This window comes from Saimiri boliviensis, chromosome 17 (assembly GCF_048565385.1).
Source record: "Saimiri boliviensis isolate mSaiBol1 chromosome 17, mSaiBol1.pri, whole genome shotgun sequence".
Taxonomy (NCBI): Eukaryota; Metazoa; Chordata; class Mammalia; order Primates; family Cebidae; genus Saimiri; species Saimiri boliviensis.
Genome location: NC_133465.1, coordinates 42058781 through 42068621, shown reverse-complemented (window position 1 = coordinate 42068621; position 9841 = coordinate 42058781). Strand labels below are relative to the sequence as shown.

Below are 9841 nucleotides of genomic sequence, written 5' to 3'. Positions count from 1 at the left end.
GGCTGCCGGGGGCGCCGCCGCTGCGGTGGCGAGTGCGTGGGGGAAGGGGCCCTTACTCACCCGGGCCGGCCGCCTCCGCCTCCGCCGCCCCGGCCGCCGCCTCGGCGGTCCATCCCTGCGGCGGGGGCCTGCAGCCGCGGCGCTCGAGTCACAACCGCCGGCTGGGCCGGCCCCTCCCCCCTGCCCAACGTCTGTCCTCAGGGCCGCTCCTCAGACCCGGCCTCGGTTGCTGCCGTCGCCGCCGCAGCGCTACGTGGCCGTCGCTCCGACGTCTCGCGACTCCCTTCCGAGCGCGCGAGGGCGAGCGGGGCCGGCGGGGCGGGCGGCGCGGGGCGGGCGGCAGGGGAGGGGGTGTGCGTGTGTGGATGTGTGTGCCGGAGGGGGCAGGGAGGGAGGCGAGCGACAGCGAGGACGCGCGCGCGCGCGCGCCCGCGGTCCCTTCCCTCGCCAGCCCCCCCGCCCAACAGGGATCCCGACACCTCCCTCCGCCCGCCCCCTAGGCATCCCGGCCGCTGGGAGCGGCGGCGCGCATGCGCAGCCCTCGGGCCGGCCCGGGCGCACCTTTTCGGCCTCCTGCCACAGTGTGAGCGCTCCGCCGCCCAGATAACCGCCAGCTCCCCGCGCCACCCCCGCCCTCTCCCACTCCGCCCACTCCCGGGCGCCCAGGTAAAGGCGAGAGCTGCGCATGCGCGGCGCTCTCGGTGGGTCGGGGGGCGTGGTTGCTGAAAGGAAGCCCAAGCGAACAGTGCGGGGGGCTGTAGCACCGGGTGCTATGGGGTTCCACGAAATAGGCGCGGGTGAGGATGGGGAAAAGGTAAAGTGAAGAAAGGGGCCAAAATAGAAAAGTGGGTCGATGTGAAATTTGGAAGTAAAAGAGACTTTGAATAAAAACTTGACGAGTGCTGACCTCCTTGTTCCTGGAGGGCAGTGGGAGTGACGGCAGACAGAAATCAGATTGGCAGCATAGAGGCAGCAGTGGTCTTTCGCCATGTGAATGGGACCGTTAATAACAGGAACAGTTTAGAGATTGCCAGGGTGCTCAGAAAAACAGATTTAGAGCCTCGCCTGTCCTGTGGCCAAGAACAGGGAAGGGGATGTGTGTGCTTGAGACCTCGAGCTGCTGAGGTAAAGGAAGCCTCCATTGTATTACAGTATTGTGACTAGCTATTACTCATTAATATAATCAGTGGTACTATTAGCTAACAAGGTAGCATTATTTATCCAAGTTCAGAGCCAAGACAGAGTATCCACAATTGAAAGTGCTTAGGGTACAGGGAGAGGAAATGAACCTGGCAAGGTGAAGGCCTGGGATGGAAAAGACCCAAGACAGCAACTCTGAGGTCACGGTGCCCTTTCCCATCGTAAACCAAACTTAATTCCCCGAAGTTGTCCAAATCCTATCTTAATTGGAGCTCCTTCCATTATTAAAAACACACTTAACTCATGTTCCTGCACTAAGACCGACTCCAATAGCACAGAAACATTTCCTTCTTTTTTTCTTTCTTTCTTTTTTGAGACAAGGTCTCACTGTATTACCCAAGCTGGAGCACAGTAGCATGATCATGGCTCACTGCAGCCTCCTCTCCCACACTCACATGAGCCTCCCACCTCAGCCTCTGGAGTAGCTGGGACTACAGGAGTGTGCTGCCTTACCTGGATCATTTTTACATTTTGTAGAGACAAGGTCTCTGTATGTTGCCCAGGCTGGTCTCAAACTCTTGGGCTCAAGCAGTCCTTCTAGTTCAACCTCCCAAAGTGATGGAATTACAGGTATGAGCCTCCATACCTGGCTGACATTTTCAATACACATGCAGCTACTTTTCCCTAAAATAGCACTGCTGTGGTTTAAATGTGTCCCCCAAAGTTCACATGTTGGAAACTTAATCCCAATGCAAAAGTGTTGGAAGCTGGGGCCTAATAAGAGGTTATTAGGTCATGAGGGCTCTGCCCTCATGAATGGATTAATATCATAAACTGAGGGTTAGTTATCTCCAGGCTGGATGCAGTGGCTCATGCCTGCAATCCCAGCACTTTGGGAGGCCGAGGCAGGCAGATCACTTGAGGCCAGGAATTTGAGACCAGCCTGGCCAACATGGTGAAACCCCATCTCTATTAAAAATACAAAAATACCCACACACAAAAAAATCAGCTGGGCATGGTGGCATGCACCTGTTATTCTAGCTACTCAGGAGGCTAAGGCATAAGAATTGCTTGAACCTGGGAGGTGAAGGTTGCAGTGAGCCAAGATGGCGCCATGGCACTCCAGCCTCAGTGCCTGTGAGTCTCTATCTCGAAAAAAAAATTTTTAATTAAAAAAATAAACAGTGGGTTAGTTATCTCAAAAGTGGGCTTATTTCTCGCCCCCGCTTTTTTTTGTTCTTTCCTGCCACCTCCCTCCAGCCAAAGTGGGCTTATTATAGAATCAGGTTTGGACCCCTTTGCTCTGTTGCTATCTCATGCACTCTTTTGCCCTCCTGCCTTCTGCTAGGGGATGATGCATCAAGAACACCCACACCAGATGAGGGCACCTTGATATTGGATTTCCAGCCTCCAGAACTGTAAGAAATAAATTTCTATTCTTTTTAAATTACCCAGTCTGTGGTATTCTGTTACAGCAACACAAAATAGACTCCAACAAGCACCCCACTCCCATGACCCAAAATCCTGTAGAGAGTAAGATGACCTGAGTCTGGGAAAAGGTTAGGGAAAAGATTGAAACTTTATAAGCAAAGGGGTCTAAGATCTGACTCTGTCCTTGGCCCCTTCCAAAAACAGATGCTTGACTTTTGTTACACTTGGACTCTGGACTCCAGGGATAATTTTGGCAACTTTGGGTCATGTTTTTCAATAATGAGTTTTTTCAGTGGATAAACACTAAAAACAATATCATATTTCAGCAGGTAGAGAGAAAAGTCTTCAAGTAGAACTGGAGGAAGTAAGCATAAGTAATAAAAGGAAAGACAGATTCAGTGTGAGAAAGAACATGGCATCCATAAGGGCTGGTGAGCCTGGGACGTCTCATTGAGGTTGATGCCTTGTTTTGGCTTCTTAGACATTTGATCCATTCCCCACCCTCTACTAGTCAGAGCTATCTAGCTTGGAAGAGGGGTGTGCAGAGTGATGGCTAATGAACGAGGTGGCTTTTCCGGTGTCTGTGACTCTCCACCCACAGGCCAACTCTCTGAAGGGATCCTAGTAACTACAATAGTAATAATATGATCTTCCATGTGAAGAGTGCTTTATGGTTTTTGCAGGGAGGTTATGTTCATTAATTCTTTTTTGTGTGTGTGAGACAAAGTCTCGCTCTTGTTACCCTCTTGTTGCAGTGCAGTGGCATGATCTCAGCTCACTTTAACCTCTGCCTCCCTGGTTCAAACAATTCTCCTGCCTCAGCCTCCCGACTAGCTGGGATTACAGATTCGTACTGCCACGCCCAGCTAAATTTTGTATTTTTAATAGAGATGGGGTTTCACCATGTTGGTCAGGCTGGTCTTGAGCTCCTGACCTCAGGCGATCTGCCCACCTCAGCCTCTCAAAGTGCTGGGATTACAGGCGTGAGCCACCATGGCAGGCCTTATGTCCATATATCATCAGATCTTCCAACAACCCTCCAAGGCAAACAGGACAGGTATTATTCCCAGTGAAGAAAATTCAGGCCAAGGAATGTTTAATGGCTCAGGCAAAGTCACCCAGCCCAGTAAACAATGGAACCAAAGCAAACCCTGTTCCCTGACTCCCAGCCTGAGGGTCTTTCAGAGGATTTGACAGGCCCACTCTGAGAATCTGCCACTTATTCCCATGGAGTGAAAACAGGTGCCCTTAGCATGTGACAGAGAATAATTATAATATTCAGTTCTACTTGTGCATCTCCTTTATTTAATGTTTTTTTTTTTCTTCTTCTTTCTTTCTCTCCCTAAAGCCTGGGATTTGCCTCTGTGATCTGCTGCTTTGGAGGGTCTTGGGCCTCAGGGCTGGTAAGGTCCCTTTTGGAGATTCCAGTTCCTCTGCCTGCTCTCCTTTACCTCTTCCTCCTCGCACATCAGTCCTAGGGAGAGGGCTGCCAACCAGTGTTACCACTTGACAGATCACAAGAGGGCTAGTTCCATTGCCTCTCTTGTTCAGCTGCTGACTCTGCAGCTTAGCAGTCATTGCAGACAACATTTAGCTCCCACATCTGACCTGATTGGAAGATCAGGCTTCTGTCATCCCGGTTTCCTGTCCTTGGATAGTTCTTTACTAGCTTTTATTCATTAAGGCAGTGGGCAGAAAGCAGCAGAACCTGTTTCTTGTTTTTTGAGACGGGGTCTCCCTCTGTCACCCATGCTGGCGTGCAGAGGCACAATCATGGCTCACTACAGCCTCAACCTCCTGGGCTTGTGCAGTCTTCCCGCCTCAGCCTGATGAGTAGCTGGGACCACAGGTGCATGCCACTATGCCTAACTAATGTTTATAATTTTTTGTAGAGATGGGTTTTTGCCATGTTGGCCATGCTGGTTTTGAACTCCAGAGCTCAAGCAATCTGTTGGTCTTAGCCTCCCAAAGTACTGGGATTACAGGTGTGAGCCACTGCACCTGGCCAGAACCTTTTTATTTATTTATTTATTTTTTGAGACAGGGTTTCACTCTTGTTGCCCAGGCTGGAGTGCAATGACACAATCTTGGCTCACCGCAACCTCTACCTCTTGGGTTCAAGCAGTTCTTCTGCCTCAGCCTCCTGAATAGCTGGGATTACATGCATGTGCCACCACACCTGTCTAATTTTGTATTTTTAGTAGAGACAGGGTTTCACTGTGTTGCTCAGGCTGGCTCAAACTTCCAACCTCAGGTGATCTGCCCACCTAGGCCTCCCAAACTGCTGGGATTAGAGGTGTGAGCCACCCTGCCCTGCCCAGAACCTGTTTTTTAACTTAAAATTATTATTTAAAAGTTTGTACATGTTGCGAATTCTTAAAACCTTCACACATTTAATTTAAACAGCAGCAGAGATATCTGATTCCTGGTCAAGTGAACAAGATGACTTGATATAAGCTCCCTGTTCATTGCACTTCCTCACTTCCTAAATTCCTAGGGGTGTACCTCCATTGAATAATAGTTTTTACCACCTGTACTTAGATAGGGGCAGTGGCCACGGCTCCTTACTTGCCCATTAGCTAATATCCCATCCTACAGCACCAGACTTGGAGCCAGAGCCCTGGTCATGGCCTCCTAGGTTCTCATACTTGACCTTTGCTCAATCATTTCACCATTTAGGCTTTATAAAAAGGGGGGATTGGCCAGGTGCGGCAGCTCATGCCTGTAATCCGAGCACTTTGGGAGGCCGAGGTGGGTGGATCACCTGAGGTCAGGAGTTCCAGATCAGCCTGGCCCACCTGATGAAACCCCATCTCTTGGCTGGGCACAGTGACTCACACCTGTAATCCCAGCACTCTGGGAGTCCAAGGCGGGCAGATCACCTGAGGTCAGGAGTTCAAGACCAACCTGGCCAACATGGTAAAACCCCATCTCTAGCCGGGCGCGGTGGCTCAAGCCTGTAATCCCAGCACTTTGGGAGGCCGAGGCGGGTGGATCACGAGGTCAAGAGATCGAGACCATCCTGATCAACATGGTGAAACCCTGTCTCTACTAAAAATACAAAAAATTAGCTGGACATGGTGGCGCGTGCCTGTAATCCCACCTACTCAGGAGGCTGAGGCAGGAGAATTGCCTGAACTCAGAAGGCGGAGGTTGCGGTGAGCTGAGATCGTGCCATTGCACTCCAGCCTGGGTAACAAGAGCAAAACTCCGTCTCAAAAAAAAAAAAAAAAAAAAAAAAAAAACCACTGTCTCTACTAAAAATACAAAAAATTAGCTAGGCGTGGTGGCAGGCACCTGTAATTCCAGCTACCTCAGGAGGCTGAGACAGGAGAATCACTTGAATCCGGGAGGCAGAGGTTGCAGTGAGCTGAGATCGTGCCACTGTACTCCAGCCTGGGCAACAAGAGCAAAACTCTGCCTCAAAAAAAAAAAAAATTGATTAAATAAGAAATGTCAGGATGCCTAGAAGAACAAGAGTATGTACTAAGAGGCCAGATATATGAGTGCAGCTATAGTGATAAGGAGGCTATTGGCAGTGTCTCTTAGGTCTAAAGTATAGTTTTAGCTAGAGCTTTCTTCTACCCTAATACTGCCCCCATGTCCTGACAGCGGGCATTGCAGCGAATCCTGGACCCTGGACTGCAGCCAGCAGCTCTGGTCTCTGTACATCAGCTTCTCTATTTGAAACAACACAGAATTTGAATTTTGACTACTCTGGTATTAACATCAAAATGCATTTTAGGCTGGGTGCAGTGGCTCACACCTGTAATCCCAATACTTTGGGAGGCCGAGGCGGGTGGATCACCTGAGGTTGAGAGTTTGAGACCAGCCTGACCAACATGGAGAAACCCCATCTCTACTAAAAATACAAAAAAAAAAAATAGCCAGGTGTGGTGGTGTGTGCCTGTAGTCCCAGCTAGTCAGGACGCTGAGGCAGGAGAATCACTTGAACCCAGGAAGCCGAGGTTGCAGGTGAGCCAGATCGCACCATTGCACTCCAGCCTGGGCAACAAGAGCGAAACTCTGTCTCAAAAAAAAATGCATTTTATAGTGTTAAAAAACCATATTTATGTGGCAATTTCTACACATCTTTCTTCTGCATGACTTCATTTAATCCTTCTCTCAATCCTGAGAGGGAGGAAGGACAGAAATATTGTTCCCACTGTTTTCTAGTATTTGGTTTTGGTTTTCGTCCTTTCTTTTTTTCTTTTTCTTTTTCTTTTTTTTTTTTTTTTTTTTGACACAGGGTCTTGCTCTGTTACTCGAGCTGGAATGGAGTGGCATGATCATAGCTCACTGCAGCCTTGACCTTTTGGGCTCAAGTGATCCCACCTTAGCCTCCCAAGTAGCTGCGATTACAGGCACACACCACCACATCTGACTAATTACTTTTATTTTTAGTACAGATGAGGTCTCACTATGTTGACCAGACTGATCTCCAACTTCTAGCTCAAGCTATCCTCCTGCCTCAATTTCCCAAAGTAGCGGGAGATATGGCTCGTTGCTTTTTTATTTTCTTTTGTGCGATGGGGGTCTCACTGTTTCCCAGACTGGAGTCCAGTGACACGATCACAGCTCACTGCAGCCTCAACCTCCCCAGGTTCAGGAAGGTCCTTCCCCTTCAGTTTTTTCGTATTTTTAGTAGAGACAGAGTTTTGCCATGTTGCCCAGACTGGTCTCGAATTCCTAGACTCAAGCGATCTGCCTGTCTCAGCCTCCCAAAGTGCTAGGATTACAGGCATGAGTGAGCCACTGCACCTGGCCCCTCGCTGTTTTTGTTTTGTTTTGTTTTTGTTTTAACAGCAAATAAAAATGCAGTCTGGATTTTAAGAGCCACATAACCAGAACTAAAACGTAGGTCTCCAGGGTCCAAGTCCAGGCCTTCTCTATGACACCATACTGCAGCCCTTTGCTGGATACCATACAAAGCAAATCAAGCAGATGTGGTCTCTGCCCTCTGAAAGTGTGGACTCAAATGAACAGCCACGATTCTGGCAAACATAAAAGGACAAAGTGATTTAGTGTCAACTCACATACGCAATAAATAACTGAGTTAAATAGATAAGGAAAGGCATGTTTACCTGGTCTACTAATGTTTTTAAAATTCCAGTTGAGTAGAGAGCAATGTTAATAAGACTAAGGTTTTGGGCCAGTTCCATCTCTGCCTACTTGCTTTGCACATGGAAAAGTATTTGTAACTGCATGCAAACTCTTTCCCCTCCTTGTCTTCAACAATCCGTAAACCTTCCCTGAGCAGCTACCAAGTGTAACACAAATGGAAATGGACTATTAAGAAATCATCTCTGGGCTATGTGCAGTGGCTCACGCCTATAATCCCAGCACTTTGGGAGGCTGAGGCAGGTGGATCACTTGAACTCCCATCTCTACTAAAAATAAAAATAAAAATTAGCCAGGCCTGGTGGCATGCACCTATAGTCCCAGCTACTCAGGAGACTGAGGCAGAAGAATTGCTTGAACCCGGGAGGCGGAGGTTGCAGTGAGCCAAGATTGCTTCATTGCACTACAGCCTGGAAAACAAAGAGTGAAACTCCATCTTAAAAAAGAAAAGAAAGGCCGGGCACGGTGGCTCAAGCCTGTAATCCCAGCACTTTGGGAGGCCGAGGCGGGTGGATCACGAGGTCGAGAGATCGAGACCATCCTGGTCAACATGGTGAAACCCCGTCTCTACTAAAAATACTAAAAATTAGCTGGGCATGGTGGCGCGTGCCTGTAATCCCAGCTACTCAGGAGGCTGAGGCAGGAGAATTGCTTGAACCCGGGAGGCGGAGGTTGCGGTGAGCCGAGATCGCGCCATTGCACTCCAGCCTGGGTAACAAGAGCAAAACTCCGTCTCAAAAAAAAAAAGAAAAAGAAAAGAAAAGAAAAGAAAAGAAATCATCTCTGCCCTTGAGCAACATCTTCAACCATTTCCCTAATTCAAACCACTGGGATGAAAACTTATATCCTGTATATACCCTCTCTACTGCTAGAAAAAGGATACGTCAACTCCATATCCATTGTATTATCAGAGGGCCTGAGATTCATCCTTAACCATGCAGGAGGGTCAGATAGGACAATAAAGAGGAGACTTCTGAATCTGAGGGAAATTGGTCTTATCCCAGAGAAGTGAGGCCACCATCCACCTGCAGTAGCTTGGCTTCCTGGATACCTAAGCAAAGGTAGAAAGGAACCCTGGGGTTAGGGAATGTGGGCAAAGACCCGAAGCCAGAGAATAGCTTCCTATCCTCCTATCTCAGAGCAGACTGTTGCAGCCCAATTCATCTTTTGGGGGTTCTGCCTCAAGCTCTGTCTCCAATAGAGTGATCTAAGGATCTAAGGCAGTGAGGCCCAAATTGCATTTGAATCTTTGAAGAGATTCGCAGATCCTTTTAGGCAGCAAGCTTAATTGTTGTCTGTAATTGATGTGACATATGCCCCAGAGGCAGGCACTGAGGTCCAATTGAGATGTTTTTAAAAAAAAAAAAAAAAATTGGAATTAATTAATTAAAGTAGGCAGCTGCACGGGCCTGGGAGTTAGTGCCAAGATCTGTAACCCTAAACCAGCCAACCAACCCAACTGGCCTCGCCACCTGAGGAACAATCCCTGCAGCTCTCTTGGAGACGAGATGGGATGGAAGTGCTGGGAAGCAGTGTAGGGAAGGAGGAAGTACGGGGCTCAGGGGACCCACTCTTGGCTTTCATGATCTCCCAAAGACAGCTCTTCAGAACTGTTTGGGGAGACTAGGTAACTTCGAAAAAGAGGAGGGAAGTTCAAATGGAAGTATGTGAGGGGTGGGTGAGATTTTGTGGGAGGGGAAGCCAGGGGGCTGGAATGGGAAGGGGAGTGGTTGGCAGATGTGAAAACGTTGTAGCAGCTCAAGTAGGGAACGGAAGCATCTGGGGATGGAGAGGACCTATGGGCGGGTCTCAGAGGAGGTGGAGCCTGGGTGTGGGGGCGGTAACATGGTGCCTGAGGCCTCAGCACTCAGAGGAGGTATTAATTAAACCCCTTACTTGAGGTCATTAACAAAGCTGTGGCAGCTTTTCATAGGAGTTGGGTTAATAACAATAATAATAACAATTAAAGATAATGAGACCTTATCTGGAGAAAGTTGTTCCTAGAGATTGTAGGCATTAAGTCATTAATTCCCTTGGTCCCTGAGGGCCACCTTTTCCTAAAAAGTGTTGGTGCAAGCAGACACAGACAATCCTTGTGCACCTGAGGACTGAACTGGTGTCCTGTGACGGTTCTGCTGGGCCTGCTGCC

At 48.8% G+C, this 9841-nt stretch overlaps 1 protein-coding gene and 1 long non-coding RNA gene across 2 annotated transcripts in view; one reads left to right on the top strand and one right to left on the bottom strand.

Annotated features, from left to right (window-relative positions):
- ZNF652 (zinc finger protein 652) overlaps window positions 1–371 on the bottom strand; it is a 75283-nt gene extending 74912 nt beyond the window's left edge. Inside the window, exon 1 of the mRNA XM_074388635.1 lies at window positions 61–371. The gene's annotated coding sequence lies outside the window, so the exon portion shown is untranslated. The remainder of the gene's footprint in view (window positions 1–60) is intronic.
- Window positions 372–478: 107 nt separating this feature from the next.
- LOC141581861 (uncharacterized) lies at window positions 479–8213 on the top strand. Its single transcript, XR_012514640.1, has 3 exons — window positions 479–666; window positions 2489–2558; window positions 3920–8213. It is a non-coding gene; the product is annotated as an uncharacterized LOC141581861 (long non-coding RNA).
- The last annotated feature ends 1628 nt before the right edge of the window (window positions 8214–9841 follow it).